Consider the following 12,636-nt stretch of genomic DNA (forward strand, 5'->3'; position numbering starts at 1 on the left):
GTGCCTGGAGGCAAAGGATCCATAGGCTGGAGAGGAACAGATTTCACCTCTCCAGGGGGTATCTCAGTTGTCCCAGCTGCAATAAACTCTATTCTCCCCAATTGTAATCCCTTTCTCCCATCAAATTGCTTCCTGGCTGATTGGTCATGTCTGGGTACTGAACTTCTAGGCACTCTCTGGATGTAGCATTGGCTGCCATCATGCCCCAAATATTTTTTGTCTTGGGCCCTGGGGCTGGGCCCCTCATCCCGTTTCAGTCTTGCTGAAATCAGTCTACATTCTGAGACCCAGTGGAAGCCTCTGTTGCATTTTGGACGTGGGATATTGGGTCTTGTTCTCCCACCCTGTTTTCTCACTCTGTCTCTATGCCAACATTGAGCTTTCAGATGCCCTACTTGAAAGCATTGACAAGTCTCTCTGGAGTCCCTTGCCAAAAGAGACCCTATCTTCCCATATTCAGATCTTGGGAAGCCTGGCTATAAAAGGCATTTGTGCTCACTGTGGCACAGTGTCTTATGATCTCATCTAAAGGAGCATCCTTGTGTAGTCCTAGTATAATTCTTTTATAAACCTCATTAGCATTTTCTTTAGCAAGTTGCCTTATCATAATGTCTGTTACTGCATTTTCACCATTAGTTCGTACAACAGCTGTCTTCTTAACATCCCATAAAATCAGCAAAGGGTACATTTGGCCTTTGTGCAATTTTTGTGAAGGCTTCACCCTTGTCGTTTTTACTGGAGAGAGAAGCCCATGTTTTGATAGCAGCAGCAGCAATTTGCTCATATACTGCTATGGGGTAATTAATGTGTACTGAAATTTCTGCATAAGAACCTACACCTGTTAGTTGGTCATACATGATTAGAGGATTAACTCCACTGTGACTATTTTGTCCAGCTTGTATCCTTTGAAGCTCACTATATTCAGAAAACCACAACAAGTTTTGTCCAGGTTCTAAACATGTCCTTGCTATAGATTTCCAGTCCTAGGGGTTAAGACTTCATAAGCCAAATTCTGTAATAACATCTTAACATAGCTGATGTACCCCCATAAAGAGTGCAAGCCTTTTTCAGGTCTTTGAGGATTTCTATATCAAAAGAAGCCTATCTTCTACTTTCTTGACCTGAAGGGTTAAATTGTTGAATCACAGGACACATTTGTAGTTTCAACTCAGATATACTTCCCTTCCTATGTGGCTTTAAGTACTGTCTTTTGCAGTCTAGTCATAGAAGGGGGTGATTGCTGGGAGGGAGGTGCTGGTGGTGTCACTGCCCCTCCCACTACTCCTCCCTCCATTCAGGAAGGTGAAGTTGATGTGGGCATGTCAAGAACCAGTTCCCATTTAGGCGGGATTGAAGCTGCCTTGTGAGAAGGAGAATCACCATGCCCTTCACCACACTCTTCACCATGCCCTTCATCCTCACTTAACTCCTCATGTCCTCTGGAGATGTTGCCATTAATTTGCTCTTTGTCTTCCTCTTTTTCCTCACACTTCCTCATCTGGCTGTTCTGAAAATTTTTCTTTTTTCTATAACTTGCAGGATTCTTTAAGGCCAATTGTATTATGTTGTATATATAGAATGTTTCCTTGGAAATTGAATGAGGACCTTTATCATTGTAGTATTCACATAGTTGATCTTCTACCAGCTTCCAGTTATCTGGCCCAATATCTTCTTCCTTTAAGGACCAAGGTGATGTGTGTTTTAATGTACCCAAGAGTCTAGAGATCTGCAACCAAGTTATAATTAAACCTTGTCCCTTGATCAACTTAAGCATGCTTTCTACACGGCCCGCTTGGGATGGGGGTAGGCATGGGGCTGGGGCTGGGGGAGAATCTTTTCCTAATATCTGCCCCATTTCAGCTAGAAAAGGTTACTAGTTTAGCTCTCAACAAAGTAAGTTCCCTGTTTGTCTATTAAAATACTCACCCTATTTCCTGGTCACTGGAGACTTCTTCAGTGAAATTAGGGTCCTTGGTCCCATGTTGGGCACCAAATGTGAAGATTGAGCTAGTCCCTGGATACCTTAGAATCAGCCAGAGTCAAGATAAGCAAAAGTCCTTAGTCTTTAGTCTTGGTCTTCAGAGGTAGGATTGAATTGGATGGAAGCAGAATCTCTGCAACCTTCCTTCTTTGTCTCCCGCCCAGAAGTGACCCTGGCTAGTCTTACTCCACCCCCTAGTTCCTCCTACAATTCTCTGTATACATCAATTATCGAGCCAGCACAGGATAGTAGGAAGGGCCATTTTCCAAGCATATGCTTATAGAGGATTGTCCAATCGGTAATTAGCCTTAAGTGCTCGAACCGACCTCAATGCATTGACTCAAGAGTTTCAGCCCTCTACAGAGAGCAAGCAATATGATATATGTCAAACACCTGCAGTTCTTCTAAACATATTCCTATATTTGTCATGCTCTTGCCTCATATTTCACTGAAAAAATGGAGCTCCATTCTCCAAAAGCTATTTCTACTTCTTCCTCCCCTCCCTTCTCCTTCCTCTCCTGACCATAGAATAGTTAGGTGTCTTCCATGACTATCTCTAAAATCTCAGGTTTACATGAAGAGAAAACCCTGCTCCTTTCCAAGGTTAACTCCTTTGCATTCACAAGTGATCCTATTCCAACCCATCTTCCTCAGCAGCTTCCTCCTCTATCACCCATACTTTCTCACAAAACTTTAAACTTTCCTTTTCTACTGGTTATTTCCCTGCTGCTGACAAGATATCCTTGTCTCCTTCATCTGTAGACATCTATCGTATTTTTTTTAAGATTCTCACTTGACTATTCATCCCTACTAGTTAACAGCCCATATCTATCCAAGCTTTCATGGCTGAACTTCTTAAGAAAACTATCTACAAGCAATGTCTTCACTTCCTTTCCTCTCACTTTCTTAATTTTGGGCAGTCTGGCTTCTGACCTCATCATTCAACAGAAACTGCTCCCTCCAAAGTTATCAATGATCTCATGATCACCAAATCTAATGGCCTCTGTCTTCACACTTGTTGATCTCTCTGCAGTTTTACATACTGTTGATCACCACCTTTACTTGCATACTTTCTTCTCTCTAAGTTCTCCCAATAGTCCTCTTTGCTGGTCCTCCTCCTACCTGTCAGAGCTCCTTCTCTTTCTCCTTTGCTGAATCTTCATCCAAGTTTCACCCATTAATATTAATGTTCCCCCAAAGCTCCTATCTTCTCTCCTTTTCTTTCTTCTCTTTTTTTCTTTTCTCTTTTCTCTTCTCTTTTCCTCTCCTCCCTTCTCCTCTATTTATATCTCCTTTCTTCTCCTCTTCTCTTTTTTCCTTTCCTTTTCTCTTCTCCATCTATACTAGTTTAGTGAGCTCATCAGTTCCTGTAGATTCAATTATCATCTCAATGCAGATAATTCTCAGACCTATTTAACCAGTCCTAATGTCTCTTGATCTTCAGTCTCACATCCCCCACACTTATTTCTATATCCCACATTGGATATCCCATAGGTGCCTTGAACTCAAAATGTTCAAAACGAGCCTCATTATCTTCCCCCTAATACTTTCCCCTCTTCCAAACTTCCTGATTACTATCTAGAACACTACTGAAGTTTCTTGAATAAATAAATAATACAACCAGATTTGTGCTTTAGGAATATCATTTTGGCAGCTGTGTAGAGGATAATTTATTGGAGAGAGGAAGACTAAAAGCAGGGAGAATATTAAGAAGCTATTGTAACAATGCAGAGATGAGGATCTGAACTTGGGTGGTGGCCATATGAATGGAGAGAGGGAGACAGATGTGAGACAAAGGGTGGCAACTTATTGGATATAAAAGGCAAAGGAGAGAAAAGAATGAAGACTGACTCTAAGATTACAAATGTAGATTATTGAAAAGTCTGTGTGGACTTCAAAGGAATAAAGAATTTAGGAAGAGAAGTGTGTTTGGAGAGTAAAAATAATGGAATTCTATTTTGGTAAGGATGAGATGGCTATGGGACATTCACTTGAAAATATCCAAGAGGCAGCTGGTGTTACAAAACTAGAAGTCAGGCAAGAGACTAGAGCTGGACACAGATCTAGGAGTTCTCTATGTTGAGATGACCAAATTTATGAAAGTTAAGGGTATGGAGAGAGAGTATAGAGAGATATGAGAAGAGAGCCATGGGGTCTCATGTGGCTGATAAGACATGATATAAGACTTTATAAATACTTTAAAAAAATTGTCGGTTCCACTGGATCCTTCAAGTTACTATTTCTTCACTGGGGTAGCTACACTTGATACCTTCATATAAATAAAGAGATTTGCCTCTCCCCACTTAAATCCCCTTGAAGCTGAGGCAGTATATCCAAGAAGTGTCATCCTCCCTGGTTAGCAGTCTTTGCTCTCTTGAAGAGAGGTTCACTTTTAATTGTAGAGAACAACCTATTTGGTGGTGATATTTTTATCTTCCTGGAATCAGGACCCTTTAATATCTCTGAATCATCTTTCAAAACCAATACCAAGAACCTGTGGGAACAGGCAGAATATGTTTTTACAAAACAAACCAAACCAAAAAAAAAAAAAAAAAAAAAAACAGCGTCCCTTGCCCCTCCAATCCCCAGACACACACAAAACAACATACAAAAGGAAATGTGCTGACTGAATGGTGAAACATTAGGGAAGATAAGAATGACCTTCACAAACCCTGAGAAAACCTTCACAGATCTTGGGAAATGATTTATGTTGGGGGAGGAGATAAGCTTAAATCTCACCCTCCAACCCCAACTTCACAAAAGATTCCCTCTCCCTGACCCCCAACCCAAGCTAACTGCCTTAAGCAGCCATCTCATTTCCCCCCTTTCCTTTTGTGGATTCTCAGAAATTGCTGACTATGTGGGTATTTACTCTGCCCATTATGTGAGTGTATTATAACATATATATTAATTATATATCAAATTTATATATAGATATAAATTTATATACAAATTGTTTTATTATATTTTATATATAACCTTTTGTAATATATTATTGTATTCCATATATTATATTTATATATTAAATATATTAAAATAAAAATTACATATAATATATATTATGTAGTATATAAGTAGTAATGCAAGAAAGAGAATGACTAAGGAAATAATAAATCAGACTCACCAGAAACCAAAATTACAGTTATCATTCATAAACTATATTAGTATTTGACACATTATAACAACAATACTTAACTTTTATATAGCAATTACCATGTTTCAGGTATTATGCTAAGGACTTTACAATTATTAACTGTGATCCTCACAATGACCCTGAGAGGTAGGTTCTATTATTACTCCATTTCACAGATAAGAAAACTGAGGCAATCAGGGTTAAGTGACTTACCTAGGATCACATAACTAATAAATGTCAGGCCAGATTTAAACTCAGGCCCAGCAAATTATCCATTGTGCCATCTACATTATTAATCAGCAAGCATTTATAAACGTATTTCTTCATCAGCAGCGGCAGCAGCCTTCCTATAGTGCTTTAATATTTGCAAAGTGCTTTACAAATATGATCTCATAAAAACACTGGAAGGTAGATGCTATCATTCTCCCCATTTTGTTGTTCATTCATTTCACTCAGATCTGACTCTTTGTTACCTAATTTGGAGTTTTCTTTGGCAAAGATGCTGGAGTGGCTGACCATTTTCTTCTCCAGTTCATTTTATAGATGAGGAAACTGAGGCAAACAGGATGAAGTGACTTAACTAGGGTCACACAGTTTTTGAAGTTAGATTTGAACTCAGAAAGATGAGTTTTCTTGATTCCATACCCAGACCACTATTCAGTGTACTATTTAACTACCCTTTCCCATTTTACAAATGGGGAAACTAAGGTAGAGATCACACAATGACTAGGTGTCTGAAGCAAGATTTCATCATATTTTTTCTTGAGTCTAGCACCCGATTAACTATACTGCCTATATATTAATAATATAATAATGAAATAAGTGTTATATGTTATAATGAAATTTAATATAATAACATATAATATGATGTAATATATTGTGATTATCATATTATATGTATATTAAAACCAAAGAGAAGAGGAATTCCCTTTTGATAGAGAAATTCTACCAATATTCATGGCTATGGATAACATTGTACTGATTGCAGGTGCTCTAATGTACCATAGGGCATCCTTGATAAAAATCTATTATCTGTGAAAAAGAGATCTGTGTTATAATTCACAAGGGAGAAACAAAATAGACAAAGGCCTCCTTCACAGGTAGACAAACACCTCTTGAAATTTACTAGTACATGTATTTTGAACAACCACCATAACTAGATGATAAACTTGAAGAGAAAGAAGGCAATTGAGAAACCGTGCAGCTATTTCAATACTTCTATGCCTCGTATGCACTCCCATTCTCTCTTCCATTTCATAGAATGTAAGCTTCTTGAAGTTAGAGGTGGTTCCATTTATTGTAGTTGTATCCCCAGTGTTTGGCATATAGGAGGGTCTTGAACAAATGATCATTGATTAATCCCAACTTACTCCCTGCTGCAAAACCCATCTTTTTAGCCCCAATATTCTCTAATAAATGAATGAATCAATTTTGAAAAAAGCATTTGAGTTTTATGTACCAAACATTGGGAAAATAAAGTAAAGCAAGATGGCATATAATTACAAAATAAATATAAATATATACTTACAATGAATATAATACATAGTTATTATCTACAGGATGATGGAAAGAAGTGTGGTATATATTGTATAGCATGACACTACCAATCAGCATGTGAGAATTGGTATCAAGGACAGCACTAAGAATATTCCTGATCAAAAAAAGAATGGATTGGTGTTAGTAAGAGTGAAAGATAACAGATAAATGTTGTGACATAATACCTAGAACACTGAACTTTGTGCCAGGAAAACCTAAGTTCAAATTCAGTCTCAGACATTTACTAGCTTTTTGTACTTGAAAAAATCCCTTAACCTCTCTAAGCTTCAGTTACCTTATTTGTAAAGTGAGGTAGAGTAAACTTGACTTCAAAGTTGCTTTCTAACTCTAAGAATCAATGATTCATGATCAATGAAATATTATGATTAATAAAAAAAGTTTTGCAAATTTGTTATATATTAGCACATATTTATATATTGCTTTAAAGATTTGCAAAGCACTTTATAAACATTTTCTGCCCCTTGAGTGTCTCAGTGTTTTTCTCTGAACAATCATGGAAGGATACGGATAAAATTGTCCTGGATGAGAAGGCATAGATAGGTACTGATAGTAGAAGTCACTGAGGCAATGAACCGTGATGGAGTACACTTCAGTGAGGGGTTGGATTAAATGATTTTTGAGGTTTCTTCCACCTCTGTGGTTCTAATTCTATGATTTTCCAATTGATTGTGCTTTACAGTTTTAAAAAATCCAATAATTCTTTGAGCTAGGTTGCATAAGCATACAGTATTATTTGTACTTTATAGATAAGAAAACCAAGGTTAAAAGTATATTGTCTAAAACAAACAAACAATCAATATACCAAAAATAAAAGTAAATTATCTATAATTACATTACTGGTGGCAGAACCCAAGACAAAAGTAAAACTCTCCATTCTCCAAGTGCCATATTCTTTCTATCCTTTATTCCTTTCTATACCTCTTTCCAATGCCTTTCTCCTCCATTCTCTACCATTCCAAGTACCCAGGGTCCTCATGTTGCCTCTATTAGGAGAGGCCACCGATGCCTTCATTTTCTGGTAAAGCTTCCTGCTCTGTCCCTCTTTCCTCCTTCCCTTTATCCTTCCATCAACATTCACCTGAGATCTCATATTACTTCATCACTTAGATGCCTACTTCAAGGGACCTGTGCAATCTAAATGGTGAAGGTAGAGAGAAGGAGTTGTAATGCTTCCCAATAATGCAGCTCATAATCCATTCATAACTTTCCATCATGGGCAGCTCTTGTCTTTCCCCACTCCCTATCATAAATCATCCACAACTGAGTTCACTCCATTAGATTTCTTGATATTGTATGAATAACAATGGAGTATTTCAGCTGTCTATTGGATGTTCTTCACTATAACATGATTAAAAAATAGTAATCAATTCAGAGAGTACAAACAAAAGACACATACATACAGGGAGAATTAATGATGAAATCTTAAATAATAAGTCAATGAACAAACCATAGAAATAAGTGATAACTTTGTGAATGACAATGATGAAGGTGAGACATTTTATTCTTAAAAATTATATATTAACAAGATAGAAAAAAGTGGATTAATGAACAGAAAATTCATTCTGAAAAATTAGAGTCAAACACAAAATAAGAAATTTTGTAAATTAGAGGAGAAATAAATGTTAGAAATTTTTTTAAAAGTTCATGAAACTAAGAAACAAAACTAACAATTTTTTCCTTAATAAAACTGACAAAATTTATAAGCCTTTAGACAAACTGATTGAAAAGTAGAACCTATCACAAATATGGATGAGTATTTAATTCTTAATGAAACAAAAGATGAAGATAATTATAAAACATAAAACATAAAATAAATCAATTTTATTATGTGAAATTGAAGTGCTTTTATACAAGCAAAAATAATGCATCTGGAATAATAATAATAATAATAGAAGCAGTTAACTGGGGAAAATATTTGTACCAAATAATTCTAGTAAAGATCTGATATAAAAGACATTTGACAACTAACAGAAATATATAAAGAACAAAAGTGTTTCTGCAATAAATGAGTGGTCAAAGGATATGAACAGTTTTCAAGAGAACTGCAAATTATTAACAATATATAAAAGAATATTACAAATCACTAATAACCAAAAATGCAAGACAGAACAATACCTCAAATCCCAAAATAGCAGAAGCAGTTGCAGTAAATCAGTGGTGGAGGATTGAGGAAAAACAAACATACTAATGGATTATTATTAGAGATGTGAACTGGTACAAACATTCTGGAAAGCAATTTGAAATTATGCCAATAAAATTATCAAAATGCCTATACCTTTTAAACCTAAAGATTCCATTGCTAGACATTTAACTCAAGGAGGCCAATAACAAAAATATTTAAAGTAGCATTTTTGTAGTTGCAAAGAACTGAAACAAAGTAGCTGTCTATCAACTAGGAAGTGACTAAAAATAGTTTAAATAATATGTAGCATATGAATGTAATTGACTGTTACAGTGTTAAAAGATAGAAAACATGATAAATATGGAAAAGGATGAAAAGATTTACATGAACTGATGCAGAGTGAAGTAAGCAGAGCCAGGATAACACTATATACGATGACTACAACAATGTAAATGGAAAAACAACGAAAAACTGGATTAAAACTGGATGTTATGAAATTATAATGTCCAAACTTCCAAAATGGAGATATGGGAAGATACTCCATTTGTTCTTTTGCAGAGTTGGGGTCCATGGGAATAGAACATTGAATATAAACTCTGACTTTTTCATTGTGTCAATTGGCTTTGTAAAAAAAAAAAAACAACACTTTTTTCTTTGCATTTAAAAAAATCTTTGTTATATGAGATGGTACTCTGGGAAGGAAGGGAAAAGATGGAGATGAAAAAGAATGTAATGAAAACTAAGGATATTAATTTTAAAACTCTAATTTTTTTAATTTAAAAAATTAACAATAAGATTTATGGTTTCTTCATAGCATTTACTTTCCTCTCATATATTGAGAAATGATCCCTCAATGACCTCAAAATTATATAATATATAGCAAAATACTGTTAAATGGATACTTAGTGATACAGATTAATCAAATGCATAAACAGGGTATTGAGACAAAAATAATCAGAATGGATCCATGAACGCACCCCTGACACCAAAAGTTTTCTACCAACCCCTGTATTTATACATATCTAACCTGCTCGTGATTGGTGCCTTCAAAAATACCTAGGAGTTTATTTACTATACATTGATGTTCATATAAATTGTTGTAGCTCCCTTTTTCTATCTTAGTATAAAGCCACCTCAAGCCATTCAATAATTTACATAGATAGCTGATTTCTTGGCTGGCAGCTACAGACATGACTTCATTTTCTAAGACCAAAACAAAACAGGGGTTTGGGTAGAATGGTGTGACAAAAGCAGTTATCTCCTTCACCCTTTTTGTTTGAGAGAGACTCTTACCAATGGCATATATATTATCAAGAAACTCTAGTTTTATGAGAGGTGGATATAATTGTGTTTTTTTCCCCAAAAACTAGATTAACTCATTTTATCTGATCCAGCTGCTTTTCCTATCTTTGTTTTCTTTGGTATCATTCATATTTCCTCATTTTACTGTCCAAATGTGATGACTCCACTGTTATTAATTAGGAAAATCATTTGTTATAGCAATCTTGACAGATGTTTCCCATTTTTCATTTTCCTCCTTCTAGTCAAATGCCCTCAGGATGCCTTACTTGACTCTCTCCCCAGGAGTTCTGTAAAATTCTTTCTGCTCTACTGTTTCTTACTCTTTTAAGAAAAGATATTGCTCATGATATTATACCATCATCGTTCAGAATATAGCTATATACGGTCTCCTGTCACTCTCTCAGGACCAGGACTGGTACATCTTCCCCTTCAGGATTCTCAGGCACAAGAGGGATTTCAGTATCTTCTCTACTATTACCTCAAGCCCTCAACAACTGTTTTACTCATTTATTAGGGAGCCAGTGATGAGTTCTCCATTTCCATTTACTCAATTAGCCTTTACAGAGAGATAGTTATTTCACAGATATAGCAAAAACAAATCTACAAACATCTTCCTTAAAAGTTGGGGACATTACATTCTATACCATCTCAGTCTGAGACCTCAGATGTTGGCCTTTTCATCCATTCTTTTCTATTTTAAGTAGAGTTTCCAACCTTGGGAGTTTCAAAAGCTAGAGTACTGGGAATTCTGGAATGTAGGTCAGGTGTTGTAGCTAGGTAAGTCCTGAGGACTCAAGTTGCAAAAAAAGATTCATCTGGAGTGACCTCTGGGATTTCAGCCCACAAACGCTGGCAAAAATATTGCCTTTAGATTTGAACTTGTGAGATCGATGGGATTTAGGAACTGAGCTAACTTGTAAACCTGTAGACCCAGGGAAGGAACCAGTACTCTTGCAGCTTTTTAAAAGGAGAGATCTGCTATCCATGGGGCTGAAAAGCTAGCTTATATGAAGTAGTAAGTCTGATAAAGGAAGAGACATGTCAGACGACCCAAACTATTCCACCACCTGATAGTAAAAGCCCAGTCCCTGAGTCCCGAAGCTCTGGAAGTAAACATGATCTCACTACTATCAGTAGTGCTAAATGATGGGCTCAATCCATGCAGCCAGAAATGAGGGGGTGAAATGGCTTCTGTGGAAAAAGGACCCTCCATCTGTGCAACCATCAACTGCTAGTCTACTGCTACTCACAGGGAACTAAGCCCCAAAGTGCTAGGAGCAGCAGTTTTTTCCTAGACCACTGGCCCTGCTTCTAGACTAACCCCAGCAGCCACAGGAGGGATCCTTTAGCTGGACCACATGGCAGAGTTTTAAAAAGTTCAAAGCTACTTCTAATAAATTATGGGTATCTGAGAAGGGAGAAAGACACTTCAAAGACATTAAAAATGGGTCACTGTGTTGTCTCCCTTTATTAGAACGTGAGCTCCCTGAGAGCAGGTATTGTCTTGCTTCTTTCTGTTTCCCCATCACTGAGCACAATGCTTTGCAGTTAGTGAATACTTAATAAATGGTTTTTCATTTATTTATCATCCATTCATTCCCAATCTACTGGTATAAAAATGATTATAAATAAGGAGGAGAAGGAGGAAGAAGACAAGGAGAGGAAGAAGAGGAGGAGGAGAAAGAGGAAGAAGAGAAGGAAAGGAGAAAGAAAAGGAGGAAATGTTCAAAATGTTATAATACAAGAACAAGAAAAGAGAAAAGAGGGATGTCACAAGCTGTAAAGGAAATAGAGAAAGTAGGAAGACACTTATCTCCTTTCCTAAATGCTCTAATTAATGTGAATTGTAAAAACACTAACAGAATCCACATCCTCTCTTCTAACATAGGACCAAACAGTCCCTCTTACACTTAAATGTTCCTTTATTTCTCCTGGTTTGATTCATATTGTGCCATTGCTTAATTAGATAATCAGACCTAAATTACGGTTAAAGCTCCTTGTGCCCTCTTTTCATCCCATAAACTGATTCAAAGAGAGAGTTTCTTCCCTGGCTTTTGAATTACTGAAGTCACATTGCCTGTAGTTGTCTCTACATTAAGAGTCCTTAACCTTATTTGTGCTAAGGGTCCCTTTGGCAATCTGCCAAAGCCATGGATCCTTCCCCAGAATCATGTTTTTACATGCACAACATAAAACTCATACAAATGGAGACAAGGCCATAGGATTGTGGGGTCAGAGCCTTAGATCTGGAAGGGATCTTAGTCCAATACCCTCGTTTTTATAGATGAAAAACTAAGGCCCAGAGAGGGTATTTAGCCGAGATTCTATACCTTGTCTCATCACAGAGACACTTTACATATGTTCCAAGATGAGAAAATGAGTGGAGAAGGATGTAAGAAATTACCCCATTCATTATCAGAGACTGAACCTAAATGAGAATGAGGTCCTCATTTCAAGCTGTCCCTAATAGGCTGAGAAGCATGGGCTAACCTTAAAATATCAGCCAGTTCTTCATGATAAAACCCAAAGGAAGGAATTTCC

Source organism: Sarcophilus harrisii, chromosome 4 (genome assembly GCF_902635505.1).
Source record: "Sarcophilus harrisii chromosome 4, mSarHar1.11, whole genome shotgun sequence".
Taxonomy (NCBI): domain Eukaryota; kingdom Metazoa; phylum Chordata; class Mammalia; order Dasyuromorphia; family Dasyuridae; genus Sarcophilus; species Sarcophilus harrisii.